The sequence below is a fragment of the Motacilla alba genome, chromosome 12 (assembly GCF_015832195.1).
Source record: "Motacilla alba alba isolate MOTALB_02 chromosome 12, Motacilla_alba_V1.0_pri, whole genome shotgun sequence".
Taxonomy (NCBI): Eukaryota; Metazoa; Chordata; class Aves; order Passeriformes; family Motacillidae; genus Motacilla; species Motacilla alba.
In genome coordinates this window covers 17,747,689-17,763,420 of record NC_052027.1, presented here as the reverse complement: position 1 = coordinate 17,763,420, position 15,732 = coordinate 17,747,689, and the positions used below count along the sequence as shown (strand labels likewise).

Here is a 15,732-nt window from a genome sequence, read left to right as displayed (position 1 = left end):
GCCAAGACATTATTGTGCATATTAATAAGCATCTTAGGAAGTATACATTTAATATATGATGTATTTAAATATGTCATGACCTTATAATGAGCTGACACAACTATTCATATGAATAACAAATGTTATTTATATGATTAGTTATTTAACAGCAACAGTGTTGTGTTATTTCTATGAATCCAGCAAAGATTTCCACAGCTGGACTAATCTGTGAAGAACTTCAATTCCAACCCTGGTGGTGCTAAAAATCATCTTGGATAACAAAATGGAAAAAAAAAACATTAAAGAGAGAAAGGAAAAAACCCAACTTGAAAACACACTGAGTTTCTCAGACCAAAGCTATTTTGAGCACTGTCACTGCACCTTCACCATCTACAAAGCTGCTGGGTGAGGATGAGGAAAGTGAGTACAAGCAGCTGCCATCCATCCTAAATCCTAAAGCACGAGCCCAGCACAGGCACACAGGAGCTGGCACGTGAGTGTGGCCAGAGGAAACCTGCCTTCCACACTCAGGAGGAATTGGAGATGAGCAAGAAAATTGCTCTGAGTTGACAGATCCATTTTTCCTCCCTCAGAACTCTCTTTGCCTGCTGTTGCCATGCACAGCCCTGTGTGTGCACTTCCATAGTCCCTTGTAGGTCGTCTGGGACAGAAGGGAGGGATGGAGGGAAAAGCCAGGGCCCTGGATTTGGGAGAGGGGGAGCGCTCATGACCAAGCTCCCAGGTCACCACTGCCTTGCAAGTTGATCACTGAACCCACCACTAATCTGCTGCACAATGCAATTTGACTTCAATTTCCCCAGGAGCTGGAGGAAGGGAGAGAGGAGAATGGATCCAGGTGATGAAGCCCTGCTTAGGTTAAAGTCTGCTGAAAGCTTTCTGCAGGTGAAAATGCACAGAAGACACTGCAAAGGAATTAATGACTGATCATATTTCCCCAGTACTTTTTCCTTTATTAAATATTTTTGTTAACGAAATAAGCATGACCATTTTGTTCAATTTGGTTCACAATACCCCCTTAACACATAAAAAATTCTGTCTTTGAAAAATGGGGGTTTTTTCCCTAAAAAGAACAGAAGGCAATTCCATTTCTTGGATAATTTTTCTTGATAAAAATTATGACCGCTTTTGTATTGAAAATTAGTAATGGTACTTTATATATAGCTTAAAATATTTTCCCTTCTCCTGGAGGCAAGACTTGAAGGCCTCTGGCACCACCATTGACCAAATAATGAAATAATTTATTTGCCATGCAGCTTTAACAAACCAGCTCCGGAACATTTAATTAAAAACGCCGCAGTTCTTTTCAGCAAAGAGGAAGCCTGACAGAGAGTTATACTTCGCAGAACTCCTTTGCTTCATTGCATGCACATTTCAACATCAGACCATCAAATACTTCATCGGTTTATTTCCATTCTAATCCGTCATTTCCCTGGCAATATCCTACTGGAAGTTACTCTCTCTGCATATTTCACAAAGAGCAGCTCATTAGTTTCTTGTCCACCAACCTGCTTAATTACATCCCATAGTGAAACTCCATTCATTTTAACAGAAGTTATGTGTCATTCTACAGCCTGATTTTGGTGTTTTGATCAGTTTCTAACAGACGTTTTGATCCTTGGTACAGAAAGTGTCACTCACACAGTTTGAGGCTCACAGAGATAAAGCCCATTTTGGGTAACTCAAAGTGCCAAGTGCAGCCCATGGAGTCAGAGCTCATCCTGACACTGGCCAGGATTTGTGTCAGCCCAAAATGGCCCTTCCTCAATCTGCCCTAATCAAACAGAATGCAAAGCAACAAGGGACTTTCACTCAAATATTTACAGAGGGGTGGTTTTAATTATAGAATTGAAAAATTTCAACTATTACACTGGGGAGATTTACATGAGCTTATTATGACTTTATAGACTTGATCTGGTTTAAATTATGAAAGCCTTTTATAACTTCCTACATAAGGATCCAGATTAGAATTTCTTTAATCAGCTCAAACATATAACATTTGAATTAACCGTTCTTACAGTGTGCTTTTCCTGGTAGAGATTTAGAGCACCCCCACAAAACAGGTACACAGATTTTCCCAACAGAGAAACAGTGAAGTAAACAAAGCCCCAGCACTGTGACTGACAATTAGCACCAGGTATGACTTGGGCTCTACAGACTTCCTTTTAAACAGCCACAATTCTTCAAAGAATAGTTTTGAAAGTGGTCTTTTAGATCCATTTGACAGATACGTGTGTGTTTGTGTGTGTGTGTATATATATATATATTTATATCCACTAAATCATCATGGTAACTCTGTTTCATCAAAACATCCGAACACTTTTTGGTCAAACATTTGCTTCATCAAAAGTCCAACCATTCATTAGTTCAACCAGATTTCCATTGGAAAGAAAATTTTTCAGAATTATCCCAGTTGTGAAGGTGAAAGATAACCAATATTCTGAAATGCATTTGGGGAATCTTGGGCTGATTAACTTTGAGTGATCTGAGATGTGAAAGCTGCACTGTCAGACAGAGCAGGGACTCAGGGCAGGTTTCTCAAAAGCCAATCTGTACCTCTGAATCCCTGATGAGGGACTGACACACTGAAGTTTCCATCTCAGGGGAAATAGAAGTTTTACCACCTTCATACTCCTACAAATGAAAAAAAATGTCTATTTCACTGTATATGTCCATGCGGTAAAGAAACAGGATATATTGTATTTTCATTATTTTCGCCTGATTGAGATACAGTTTCTAATTCTCACTTTCTGATGGATCCAGCCACAACAACCACTGTGGAATTTCTGTGGAGCCTTTCCAGAGATAAGCTGACTAAAAATAGCTGTCAACAGTCAGGATCCCTGTAGAATAGTTGTATAGTGGGCAATACTTTGAAAAACTGAAATGGTAAATTAGATTTCCTTAGAAGAAAATAGATGGTATTTTTTTAGAAATTAGGCCTTTATAAGAGATCTTATGTAAGCATCTCTAAAACTGAGATCCAAATGGTTTTTAGATGTACCTGAAGACTCCTTGAGGGTGTCAGCTGGGATCCCTGGATGGAGAAGCCCATGCTCTGAACTCCTGACTGCAGCTGCCTCGCTGATGTCAGGAGGAAAATCCTCATGCATCAGTTTCACAAAGAAAATGGAAATTCACTTCAGTGGATAATACAGGTCCTACTATCACAAAAGCAGCAGTTATCATTAAGCCTGATCAATTGGCAAACAACACAAGAACACAATTGTTGGAATATCAGAACACAAATGCTCTGCAACACTTCCATGCCCTGCAGTTCTCCAAGTTAATTGGTCAGTGCACAGCGTCAGAAATTTCCTATAAAACACTGCCCCACAAAGGCTCCCAGCACACCAGGGGCTGTGGGGGAAAGCACCCTTCTCTGGGGTCAGAAATGTCCTATAAAAGGCTCCCAGCACAGCAGGGGCTGTGCAGGAAGGCACCCTTCTCTGGGGTCTGCGTGTCCCCACAGCCCCTAATCCCACCCAGCACTCAGGCCTGATGCTCACTGCTTTATTCCAGCAGAATCCAAGTGCACATGTAAGTGCTTTGTTGAACAAGGAGGGATTTAGGCATGTGCTTAAGTACTTCACTGAGCTGGGACCAGGCTGCTATTTATAGCAAGCTTTTGGTTCCGGTTTTATTGTTCAACACTTAAAGCCATCCTATGGCTTTTCCTGCTGTATGCCCTCCCCTCACACAGCAAACCTTTTAGGGCTGCAGTCTCCTTCCAGAAGTCACAGGTTTCAAATCAGAATGGATATCATAAGCTCCTCCACAATTACTTCTTTTTTCCATCGTATTTACACAGAAATATGAAAAGAAAAAAAAAAAAGTTAAGCTGAATGGTAGGAAAATCATGAAGCCACAAGTTGCATGAATTAACAGGATGAAAAATCCCCTCCCACCCCACCCCACCCCCAGGACTGAAGCACCCACAGAGGAACCAAACACTAATGTGTGCACCCAGAACTCTTGATTTCAACTTCCCTAAGTGTCCTTCGCTGGGCAATCCTCTGTTCCACAGAGAAATCCAGGCAGAGTCACGTCTGAGGCATGGTTTTATTGAGCTTGAGAAGCCATCAGCGCTGAACAGCCCTTGCTGCTGCAGAGGCAGAGTGCTAGCAGGCGCTGAGTGCTGCTGGGAGGGTACAGAAACACTTCCAAATGACTTCCAGTGCAACACCAGCACCTCTGTGTTTTCACTTAGAAAAATAAATCTCACCACTGCAGAGGCATCTGGACCTATCGGCTCATCTTTCAGTGTTAATGAACATGTTTACACCAATCCTCGTTTTGATTAATTAATGTCTTTTCACAGATATTGGTAGAATAACAAAAAATCCACATCTCCTCAGAAATCCCACAATATTCCATCTGCTGTTTTAAAAATACCGCTGTTGTTTCACAGATCTTGCGTTCCCCATAAAAACGCACACGGGTCTTGTGTTTTCTGTCTTTGCACACAGATCACCCGGAGACAGCGCTGTGCTCCTGGGATTCCTGACAACCCGGCTGGAGAAAAGCGGCAGGGTCAGCTGGCAGCCCGGAACGGCCCGGCCTCCAGCCGGAGCGGCAGCGAACGGGAGCGTGTGGAGGAATGGAAGGGGTCACCGGGAAAGGATCGGTGCCGATGTGTGCAGAACGGAGGGAGACGGGAGAGGCGCACGGGGAGAAGGAGCGGAGCGAGCCGGCGGCGGCTGCGGCAGCGCCGTGCCGGGGAGCGGCTGCGGGGACGGGATGGGATGGGATGGGATGGGATGGGATGGGATGGGGATGCGGGGATGGGATGGGATGGGATGGGATGGGATGGGATGGGATGGGATGGGATGGGATGGGATGGGATGGGATGGGATGGGATGGGATGGGATGGGATGGGATGGGATGGGATGGGATGGGATGGGATGGGAGATGCGGGGCTGGGACGGGGGCAGGGGGATGCAGGGATGGGATGAGGGATGTGAGGGTGGGATGGGATGGGATGGGATGGGATGGGATGGGATGGGATGGGATGGGATGGGATGAGGGATGCAGGCTTGGGATGGAATGAGATGGGATGGGATGGGATGGGATGGGATGGGATGGGATGGGATGGGATGGGATGGGATGGGATGGGATGGGATGGGATGGGATGGGATGGGAGATGCGGGGCTGGGACGGGGGCAGGGGGATGCAGGGATGGGATGAGGGATGTGAGGGTGGGATGGGATGGGATGGGATGGGATGAGGGATGCAGGCTTGGGATGGAATGAGGGGATGGGATGACGGGGCAGGGGGATGCAGGGATGGGATGGGATGAGGGATGAGAGGATGGGATGGGATGAGGGATGTGGGAATGGGATGAGGGATGCGGGGATGGGATGAGGGATGCGGGGATGGGATGGGATGGGATGAGGGATGTGGGGATGGGATGAGGGATGCGGGGATGGGATGACGGGGCAGGGGGATGCAGGGATGGGATGGGATGAGGGATGTGGGGATGGGATGAGGGGGCAGGGGGATGCAGGGCTGGGATGGAGGGGCAGGAAGAAGGGGATGGAGGAAGAAGAGGGATTACAGGGAGCTACAGGGGGGATGCAGGGCCTGTGCTGCACAGCAGGAACAGCCACTTCCCACTTCCCAAGGAAATCCACTGCCGAGCTCTGCCTGTGGAAGTCTTCCACTGAGAAACTCACTTTGCCTGATTCCTCCTGAGCTCGGGAGGACAGGATCTTAGACATCCCTGAAAATACTGGCACATGAACAGCAATAAAGAAGGCTCCAGCATCCATTTCTCCTGTAATTCGTGACTTTCAGTTCTGACTGCCAAGATGCATTGAAAGGGGCAAAATCATCCCTCAAAAGCACATTATTTCATCAGTGTCCAATAACCCAAAGCCACTAAAATCACAGAGAGAAGCTTTTCACCATTTTCAGGAGGTACTGAGTCCAACTGCAATAACCTCCAGCTGAATTATTAATGGTAACTTGTAAGCCATTATCATGGAAAGATCTCTATTAGTCACCAATTTACAGGGTTATTTTCAAAAACATCCAGCTTAGGGATGCACAAATCCCATTGACAAGCCAACAGGACTTAAAATTCCATTTGGCTTCCATTCTTCCCCTTTTTAAAAATCCTGCCCTTAATACATTAAACCTTCCTACTGCATTATCTATAACTTATTTGACAATCAGGCCCTAAATGTTACTTGACAAGAGCACAACCCTTGGTGCTAAGCCTACGAATTCTCTCCCTAGGGCTGGATGGAATTTTAACTACAGTGCATTTGGTGCTAGGCAGGTTCTTCTACTTGAAATGCAAAGGTTCTCAGAAAGGTGTCCTCAAGAACAGCAGCAAAAAATCTCAATATTTTGATGTACAGGATAGACTTGGTTGGTTGTGTATGTGTAGAACATATCACACTCCACTTCTACATAAGTAAATGGCTTTAATGCTCTTATTGAATAACACTACAAATATCTTGCACGTACAAACAGAGCTTTGTGCTTACAGCAGCATTTCCTATCCAAAATTCCCAGCAGCTTTACAAGCAGTGATTAATTAACCCTTGAAGCAGGCAGGTTATGTGCACTCTGTAACAGCTAAATGGTGAATCTAAAGCAGCAGCCCACAAGGACAAGCAGTGTGTATGGAGGCACAAAACGTCCCCTAACAAAGCAGGTGACAACACACGATTTGTTCTCCCATCCCATGCCACAGCCCTCACACACCTGCATATTTTTAGTCTTTCCTTGAGGAGGAAACACGGGATATCATCGAGCTGGAGCTGTGCTAACGGGATAAAGGTATGAGCACGGAAGCGCTGCTAAGGCTGCAGCTGCATTTTATTCTGATTAATGGGAAAGCACTGGCTGGGATCTTAAGGGCAGCAATACATTTCAAGTAAGCATTGTCACAAGCCAAGGGAACTGACCAGTGACACGTTGAAAGGAAGATGTGAAGGAAGCACAAGAAAGAAGTGGAATTCAGGGCAGCAGCTTCAGCAAACTCAGTCAAATGATTTGTAACATTTCTTAAAGAGAGGATCGAGGAATTCAGGCAAACTGACAATTACCAATGAAAAGTGCATAAAATAGTGCAAGAGATTATCCCAGTGCAGGGGGAATACAGGAAACACTGGAAGAGACTGTTACACCCAGAATCTTCGAAGGCTTTGACTAGCAGAAGAGATTGTATAAAAGGTGAAACAAGAACATTTAACAAAGAACAAGAATTGGAATGGCACAAATGGCTCAGTTCTGATCCAGATGAGCCAACACACAAAAGGATCAACAGCTAATGAGGGACATAAAAAGGCAATAGGAAAAGGATCTATAAATACAACAGAAGTAAGTGGGAGAAAAAGATAAGCAGATTCTAGTATTTAATGGGGAAGGAGAGAAAATAACAGATGGCAAAGAGAAAGCTGAAGCATTCAGTACTTCCTTCATATTCTTTTATGTTTCCATCTAAAGGATAATGAAAAGCAAAAATGTTTCTAAAGTGATTTTCACTGAGAAGACAGGACCAGAGGCCTGAAGAAAAGAAAGAACAGGCTAAAAAGTATCAAAGGAAGCCAGACATACTCAGTGTGCTAGAGAATGATGAAGTTCACCACAGAGTGCTTAAGGAATTACCTAAAGCCATCCCCAAACATTAGCTATTATATTCAATAATGCACAAAGGGAGGGTAGAGTTCCCAAAGGACAGTGGAGATGCAAAAACAGTGTGCAGCTCCAAAAGGAGAAGCAAGGCTAAGCTGAAGGAACTGCAAACCCAGCCACCTCCCTTTTATACCACAGAGGACACTTGAACAAGTGAAATTACCATGTAGGTACCTCCAGGATTAAAAGTGCCTGAAAATAATCAGAACATCAAAGCAATGAAATTTCCTTTTTGATATGGTAACTGGGCTACTACAGGAGGAAACCCCAGCACCAGGCAGGTTCAACTGGCTACAGTAAGGCTTTCTGTAACAGGCCAACATGATATTTTCATGGGGTGGAAGGACTGATAGGAAATTGCAGTTTAGGGGGTGCAGTTTCTTCAAAAAAAAAATCAAAACCAAACAACCCCCCAAATTAAAAGTGATTACTAAAACTCATTGCCAGTGGAATTCATCTCACAACTCACCGCACACATTAGAAAATGCCAGGAGAGAAAAATGTGAAGGAAACAGGTAGGGCTCATATCACCTCCAGCTCACAAGCAAACAAGATCAAAATTCACACTAGAACTTGAAGCATTGAAGGACCTGTTGAAAAGTGAAGTGTAAACAGAGCAAGTGCAAATCTAGACATCAAGAAAAACACTAAATAGAGATCAGCTGAGCTCTGCTGGAAGGGTTCTAAAAGCCACAGTTGACTATAAGTAAAAGACAGTATAATGGTATTTTTAAAAAGGCACATTTCATGCCAGGATGTCTAACAGGACTGTCACTCAGACAATAACCTTTCCATTTTTCTCCACTGTCCAGAAACTTGCACAACATGAGTGGGGGAAAAAAATCACAAGAAAATTCACAGTAAATGCAACTCTGTCTTGTCATCCTATTTAGCTGGGGAGCAATAAATGTCAGCAGTGCCAAGGGGAAATATGAGGGGAGCAGTGCTGGGTCACACAAAAAGCAGTGTAATAGTGCATCTTTGCAGGGAACACACCCATCAGCACCAACCTTCTCAGGCCATAATGGCATTTTCGTGTTCCTGCTGCTCTCAAAGTCTTTAGCACTTGACACAGAACCACCAGGGCTGCTGTATATAACACATTAATTTTTCAGAGTATTTAACCTTTCTAGAAGAATCATTCTACATCTTCCAGATTGATTCTTGTGACATTTTCAAGCTTAGCTAAAAAATGGGCCTAGCTCTTGTCAGCGCTTTTGGACACTTTCTGTAATTAAGAAATACCCAATGATGTGGAATAGATCTTTTCCAGGTAAAATTTTAACACTTTTTTCTTCATGTAATTATTATCTACTGTTCATAGGCCAAAACTCATGCCAGCCTTCTATTTTTACTTCACATAAACTGATTTAAAGCTTGTAAAGCACTTCACATATGAGAAAAAATGCTGGTGAACATGCATCTGTAGACTAAAGCAATGCATTAACACTGCATTTGAACCTAAGGCCACAAATTCAATGCAGCAAAGCAGTTGTAAATACACCAAATAATGCTCCCAATTAGTTGTAAATAATGAAATTTCTTCTCAAAACTTCCACTGTGCTTTTCCTGTAACTGTAGGCCAGCACCTAAAAATGCACATATCCATTTCCTCAGATGGCAAAGAATGTAATTCTTAATTCTGCTGGAGTAATTACTTTAAGATTCAGCAATTTCAAAGAAATCTGATGATTAATCAAGCATATCTTGATTATCATAAATCTCCTCAATCACACTTCTGCTTAAAAATATTCTGAAATGCCTATTGGGGTACTTTCTAGGAACCCATCATCAATCTATTGGAAGTTTTCAGTATGGGTTACAGAGAACATTCCCTGAAAACACAATTCATATTATTTAAATCCCCTTAAACAGTACTAACCTCTTCAAATAATAACAACAGTACAAAAAAGTTTAAAATACCAAAAAATTACCTGAGTCACAAAAAATGGAATGCTGGATCATCTAAAACACGGCCCTATTTTGTCTTCTGTGCTGAATGCAATCATACCTTCCAGGAGGGAAGATTTCCCATCAGTGGGAATAACTGCCCCTAATGAAGAATGGCTGTTCAATAAGCAGGACAGAATACACAGGATCAGCAAATACTTTCAAGGTGACTTCTTCCGCACAGGAAAGCTATCCAGAGGCTTGGATTCTCCTGCTCATAATGAGATAACAAGAGGAATGTGCTGGGCATTGGGCTCACTGATAAACCATCAGGAGAAATCCTGTTCACCAGAAAACTCCTGAACCCCAAAGCATCCCATGAAGAGATGCATCTGGAGTGGACAGCAGCTGCAGTATCTTGGAGCAATCTTCACCCCTGGTGGATGATTTTAGAGGAGGTATAATTTTCATAAGTTCAATACAAGCTATTTGAGCCTTTTTAATAAATAAATCAGGCTAAAGGCAATTCCCCAAACACTGTGGAATTAATGATTTATCAATCTTAGAAATAGAAAAACTGAACAGAGACAGCTGCAATGTTCTGGCTTCACAACACACAAAAGGTTTTCAAAACTTGAAATGTGCATCCAAGGTCACTCTGCTGTGGAGAGTGAGGGGAAAATGTGATTCAGTCTTGCAGCTCCAAATCCCATCCCTTGAACAATTAACATCAATCCTTGATGAAGGTGAGAGCCCCTGTGACAGTTTCTGTGTTTACACACAGTGTTTACACAATCCCACGGGCTACGTGCAGGCAGAAATACCTCGGAGCACCAATGAAATCAGGCAGGTCTGCCTCTGAAAAACCTCCCTGCTGAGACCTTTTAAAGGCATTCCAACACCCAGGGAACAAACTCGCTGTGCAAACAGAGGTTCCTGTATTATGGCAACTGGAAAACCCAGCACACAGCCCCACTGCTGCTCTCTCATGGAGGTTCAGCTCTGGCACCACAACCTTGCCTTCCCAAGCCTTTGGCACCCCAAACGTGGCAGCCTCCGAAGCTGAGCAGTTCTTGGGATGTGAATAGGAGCAGGAGTGATGGAGGGACTGTAAAACCCAGCGGTGCAAGCCTTTGGATCAGGGGAGAGAAAGGCTGGAAGCAGATGAATAAGCATCCACAGGAGAATTGCTCTTGAGGTGCTGAGGGCACTGACCTGAGCAGGCTCTTCAGAAATGCCTTTTCTGCACAATTAAAGGTGTTCAGTGAACTCTCCAAAACACACTTTCTATTGCACTGATTAAAGATGTAGCAACCTCTGCCTCCTAGAAATATTTAAAGCTTTTTTGGTTTACATTCCAGTGCGTGGAGGGCATCCCTGCTGCACACCAGTTGTTTTATTTAGATGTTACAAAATACTCAAGAATTCTGAGCATAACTTCCAAAATAGGTGAAAACACAGCCTTTTACATAATAACCCTTAGATACAAGCCCATGCTGCTGGATCTGGGGTCATCAGCAATATGGGAGTCACACATCCCTGAGGAGGTGCTGTCTCAGATCACATAGATGTGAAAAATTGGTCACACCCATAAAATGGAAGTCTGAAATATTTCACTACTAAATAACTCTGTTTATGAAGATGAAACTCTTTCTCAAAGTAGGCTTTGGCAATAAACAAGTCATTCTGATTTAACTGATAATTTTGTAGCATGAATATACTGAGGCCAAACTGGATCTCAGTGACTGTGACACTCATTGCTGTCACCTCTGTCATCCTATTACACACAAATATTTCTTGTTCATTCTCACTTTTCCTTTCTCAAATATTTGATATTTTTCTTTTCCGATAATTAAAACTATTTATCCTTTTGCATTTGCCACTTCTGGTCATAAAATAATCTGCATTGTTATTTAATTTACTTTTTACAAACTTTTTCTTTCCAAGGACAGCTTAAGTTCCACTCTGAGCTTTGCAAATTGCAGCCATTTACTGCACAGTGTACATTAAATGTAAAGCTGTTTGGAAACAGAATTCTTATGTCTGACGCACACATTCCAAGGATAAGCATCACCAGAAGTTTGAACTTTGTTCAGATGTTTGTTTTAAAAGATTTCAGCAGCCACACAATTTTGTTTAAATGTAAACATTCATTCTGCTCCCAATTATCTCCTTCACTATCATCTCCCATCAGACTGCCACTAAAACAATCGCTTATCTCTTGTACAATTACTCTGCTTTTTCCTCTGGTCAACGCAGATGACTTTTCCCCAGCTGCAGTCCTGAACCTATCCTTAAGTTACAATCCAAGTTTTAGAGTGCTTTGAGTATCAGAATTTCCTTTTCAACCTCATGTGCTACCCTTCAAGCTGCCTACGATAACCAGAATGCACAGGTTTTGTTGGTGCAGATAAACTCCAAGCACTTAGAGGATTATCAATATTCAGGCAAACGTCCAACTTCCCAGTCACATCACTGAAGTTTCTGTGGCCTGAGGTGCTTTATTGTTGGATAACCAAGGATAAGGAGCCAGACAAATGCACCAGGTTTGACTCAGCCAGCTCCAAAAAGGCAGCAAACACTGCCAGAGGTACCTGGTACGTGACATGGGACACAGTGGAGACTCACAGCCCTCTGAAACAGAGACAAAGGCCAGGAGAGGAGCCCTGAGGCATCTCCAATAGCACCAAACACCTCTCTGGGGAAACCAAACCAAACCCAACCCAGCCCACTGGCTATGACAGTTCTTCATTCAGCCTCCTCCAAACCAAACCCATCAAGATGACAGCACCACAGGACACCATATAAATATCCCCATTATCTCCCCACAGAGCTTGGCAAAAACAGTAAAAATGTACTTTGCATGATCAGGAAATAGACAATTGAGTGGTTAAAAGGTGTGGTTGGGATAGTGTCACAGCTGAGATGGCCACCATACACAGAGTATCCCCCTGCCATTTCAGAAAGCTTCAACCCATACACAGTAACAGCATGTCTCTCCAGAAGGCTTCAGGCATCTGCCCATACAGAGTAACATCATTCCACTTCAGAAGGCTGCAAGCATCTGCTCCTCTTGTTCTTCAGCCCAGCCTTTTATCCCCTCCTGTTCCTGCAGTGCCCCTGTGTGCCCTCTGCTCCCGTTGGTGGTTGCTCAGTGCCCCCGGGCACTCCATGGCTCACTGCTGTCAGTGCTGCTCACCTGCTGCTCACAGCTCTGCCCACTGGGGATGAGGCTCAGCCCCATCCCAACCACCACAAACTATGTGCCTACGGGACAGAGAGACATGCCAGACATTTGGATCAATATCACACTCAATAGCCTGGATAATCAAGAGGTTGTGGTCCTGGATTTACGGCATGTGAGCAAAGGACAGTGCTGGTATCAAATAGGAATTCAAGGTAACAGAATACTCTGCATTCATTCCATTAAGTGTTAAAGTGACTATGTTAATATTGACACTAAACTGAACATTTAATCCATATTGTTTTGCTTTAGGAAGAGCTTGCAGCAACGTTCACTTTGAAAATGGAGCTTAACGTCAGACCATGAAGTCATTGCAGGGAATACAGAGCTGCTTTCCTAGCAAGATACCACAGAGCAACCACTTCTCCACAGAAGAGTCATGAAAATGCTGAATCCTGTTTGAGTCAGCACATGAAATTTAGTCACATGTAGGTGAGGGGACAGGGTCAGAAACAAAGTGGTGCTGAGAGCACGACAGCGTGCGTGCAGACCCGCTCAAAGAACTGCTTATGCAATCAGGGCTCACAGTATCTACCAGCCACACACAGAATTCCTTAAAAGATTCCCTTTTACTCTTTGGGAGTTGAGTTACAGCACTATCAACTTTCACACTGTTTAAAAACTTACATTTTAGCTTATTTTGGGAGCAGTTAAGTCCTACTCAACATTGCTTTCAGCTCGCCTATCTTCCCAGCACCTTATCTTGGTCCCCATGCTTCTCAAATAGCACTTTACTACAAAATACGCTTTAATTAAAAAGAAAGTAAAGAAAGTATTAGCACAGAATCGGGTTGGTGTAACGTGATAAAACTGCACAATAGATGGGGAAAAAAAAAAAAAAACACAAGCAAAAAGAATCAGCAAGAAATACACAGAAAGAAATAAACTTTTGGACAGTTTAATTCAGCAAAGGAGAGGTTTTCTCCACCTACAATACAGGAGGCCTTTCAAAGATACAGAACGGAAGACAGTGCCCCTCCTTTCACGTTTCTAGTACAGTCTCCAAACCAAGATTTTAGCAGAAGAACCCATTCTGTTCAGTGACGGTAGGAAAGCACATCTTGACGGCATCCGTGCCAGGGTGGTGGCGACCGCGACTACAGCGGCCGCCTCAGCGGCATCCCGGGCACCGGGGCTGGCGCACTGCGCGACCCGGGCAAAGTTCCCTCCCGCCGCATTCTGCTCGGGCTTTGAGCCGCTCCAAACGCTCCGCTGGAGTACTGCGAGGCTTTGGAAACTACTGCTTGTAAAACATTTCGATCCCCCCCGTGGAAAAGAAGAAAAGAAGAAAAAACCCAAAAAAGCCCCAACCCGGCCGCGGCGAAGCTGGGCGAGCGCCGGGGACGCCGCTCCCGGGAGGGCTTCTCTTCCATCAGCGCCGCCGGGGGAGCGGGGCTGCGGGCAACCACCTCCTTAGGACTCTCTGACATTAATATTTCCAGGAGGAGCGGCGCCCCGGGGCCGCGGGCGGGCAGCGCGGGGCTCCGCCGCCGCCTCCCAGCCCCCGGCCGGGGCAGAGCGCGGCCACCGCCGCCTCCCGACCCGATCGCGTCCCTGAGAGCCCTCCGGGCTCCAGCCGGGCTGCGATCAGAGGCTTCCCGCAGCCGCTGCCGCCGATCCGCCTGCCCCGCGGAGCCGCCTCCATCCCCCGCCCGAGCGCATCCTCCGGCCGCATCCCGCTGCCCCGGCACCGCGCCGGGATGGGCTCGGCCCCGGCAGCGCTCCCGCCCCCGCCGCCCCCCTCAAGGTCACCGGGCCGGCCCCGGGGTCGCCGCTGCCGCTCCTACCTGAGCCGGCGAGCGGAGCGGAGCCGCCGGGAGCGCGGAGCCGCCGCTGTCCCCCCGCCGGCGGCAGCGCCCGGGGACTCGGGCCGCGCACGGCGCCTCCTCCTGCGCCGGGGCCGCTGCGCTGCGCCGGGAGGCGGCGGCTCCGTCTGACTTAGCGGGGAAGCCCTGGGGGGGGCGGGCAGCGCCTCTCCCCACCCCGCGAGGTGCCGGAGCCGAGCCGAGCCTCCCCCGGCGGGGCTGGGGCTCCCCTCAGCGGGGAGAGGCTGCGCCGCGCCCCGCTCCGCTCCGCGGGCTCCCGCAGGGCTCCCGCAGGTGCGCGGACGCTCCGCGGGCTCGGGGGATGCGCGGCGGGGCCGGAACCGCGGGAGGCTCCGCGCAGGTGAGCGCGGCTCTGGGGCGCCTCGGCGAGACGGGGCTCGGCTGCGTCTGTTCAGCACCGAACGTTTAACACCACCGCCTTCCTTTTGCTTTTATTTTTCCTCAACACGCGGCAGTTTTCTGACAGAATTCCGCAAAAATCTCAAGGGGAAAGCCTGGCGCGCATTCTGAGAGATGAAGAGTCCCGCCCTGGGACACAGCGCCCGGGGAAGTACGAAAAACGGAATTATGATGTACGGGTGATGTGCATTACACAGACTGAGCATCAGCACTCAGATTTAGAAAATTGGTAATAAAACCCCACCCCGTGACTTAGATTTGAAGATACTACTTTTGTTCGCAAAGAGGATGGCATCTTTGAAATGTTGCCAGAGTAGTTAACGCCGGGTATTTAGCCAACACGTTCTGGTTTTACACATGGGCTTAAGTTAGATTTCATAACAGTTCTCTTGTGCAACAAAATCTTTTCACCTTGAGAGTTAAAACAGGTTAGCAGATGTCCCCAAAGCTGAACGGCGACAGAGGGGATTTTGAAGAGCAGAAAAGTGTATTTGGTAGGTGGGGTGGGGGTTGTGTGGTGTGAGGGATGCACACACATCGCACAGCACCTGCAGACTGCTACAGCGAGCAACACCAGCATTTTACTTGGAAAACTGGAAGTATTCCACCGCTTTCTATTGGTGAATAGCAGCACTGCCCAGCCCTGGTTGTTTGACAGATGATACACTGTTAATTATATTCTGATTATTATCTTGGCTTCTTCCTTAACACCATTTAAATTCCAGTTTT

The 15,732-nt window shown here is 45.9% G+C and overlaps 1 protein-coding gene across 4 annotated transcripts in view; it reads right to left on the bottom strand.

The window, feature by feature from the left end:
* ATP2B2 (ATPase plasma membrane Ca2+ transporting 2) overlaps window positions 1–14,689 on the bottom strand; it is a 397,274-nt gene extending 382,585 nt beyond the window's left edge. For all 4 annotated transcript variants that reach the window (XR_005258393.1, XM_038149263.1, XM_038149261.1 and 1 more), the window contains exon 1: window positions 14,566–14,689. The gene's annotated coding sequence lies outside the window, so the exon portion shown is untranslated. The remainder of the gene's footprint in view (window positions 1–14,565) is intronic.
* Between the last annotated feature and the right edge of the window lie 1,043 nt (window positions 14,690–15,732).